This window comes from Alexandromys fortis, unplaced genomic scaffold, assembly GCF_014885135.2.
Source record: "Alexandromys fortis isolate MF-2015 unplaced genomic scaffold, M_Fortis_MF-2015_v1.1 scaffold_237, whole genome shotgun sequence".
In the NCBI taxonomy this organism is placed as follows: Eukaryota; Metazoa; Chordata; class Mammalia; order Rodentia; family Cricetidae; genus Alexandromys; species Alexandromys fortis.
The window spans coordinates 1767102-1768627 of NW_026068137.1; positions in this window are offsets into that span (position 1 = coordinate 1767102).

A 1526-nucleotide genomic window follows, 5' to 3' on the forward strand; every position below is an offset into this window, starting at 1 on the left:
CTCCTCCTCCTCCTCCTCCTCCTCCTCCTCCTCCTCCTCCTCCTCTTCCTCCTCCCCCTCCTTCTCCTCCTCCTTCTTACTCTTCTTCATTATCATCGTCATCTTTATTAACAAGGTCATGTCAGCCCTGGTTGGCCTGGGAGTCACTATGTCTACTAGGCTGCCTCCACATGCTGGGATTAAAAGCATGTGTCACTACGCCTGGCCCTTTCTGTATTTTTATTTGTTTGCACATATAGGTCAATTCTGCCTTTGGAAATGGGCAGCCATTTCCCCACTAATTTCTCATTATGTAACCACACTATGCCAGCCACCCAGAAAGGCCTCTCTTGTTCTGTGCTAAATCTCTGTCATGGGCTCTACTTTCCCTCTGGTCTTGCTGGTTGACCCAGCACTAACCCTGCTGGAATGACAGTGTTTCTCAAATATGTTTTATTTGCTATCAAACATTGTTTCTTACAATGATGATTGAGAGATATATTTTTTAAATGTTTAACCCAGCATTCCACACACAGAAAACACTAAATCAATGCTGAGCCTCTCTTTCTCTCCTTTCTGCTAAGGAAATCACAGGTGAAACATTTCCAGTTTGTCTGCATGCGACCCTGACAGATGTTTGTCAAGTGTCAACAGTGTGGTTCAGTTTCAGCATAACGGGTGACTGTGCAGCAGTATTTTCTAGTGTCACACCTAATAGTGTGTAGTCACAGACCAGCTACTCCTGCAGGCTCCTGTACCCTGTTTTAAGGAGTTCCATGCCCTCCACACCCTGCTGCCATCTTAGAAAGATGGTTGGTTTTCTTCTCCCTCTACTGAATGCCATCAGTGGCAACCAGAATCTGGGCTATTTGTGATTTGGGGGCTCTTAGGTCAAGAGCTGTAAAAACTTCCTTAGTTGTACCAAGGACAACTCCATGATGTTTCCTGTACCCTCCTTTGCCTTCCTTGCAACTGGAGATGCTAACCGCATTTATTGCCTGGGTCTCTAAGTTCGCTTCAAAAGTTTATGTTAGGAAATCCACACTGAAAGGACTACTTTAGCATCCATCCTTTTCTCCCTTAAGCTTATTTATTTTCACACTAATGACAGATTTTTTTCTAAATAACTTTAAGTGATTTTATACTTAGAGAAAAGTCTTGAGTTTAAGTGGTTTTGTGCCAATAGACGCTCTCAGGAATGATGCATTGCAGAGAGAACAGGTGACTTGTTTCATAGCAAGTAAACTTTACATTTGGAATCGGGCTCTACCTTATTACTTTGATCTTATTTCTCCTAATAAAAGACACTTTCCTCAGGTTCAGCCTCAGGAAATGTAACATTTTAAATGGATTGTATTCTGTGGAGTCTGTGGAGTCTATGAGAGCCCTTGGAGTCTGCTTTCTGTGCCAAGTAGTGGCAGGTCACAGTCATGGGCCAAGAAGAAGCTACAATTTGGGTGCTGGGATTGTGGAGACCAAGCTATCTCTATCTCCACACTGTGGGCCTCCTTTCTCCTCCATGGTCCTTCTTATGTGGCATAGACCAG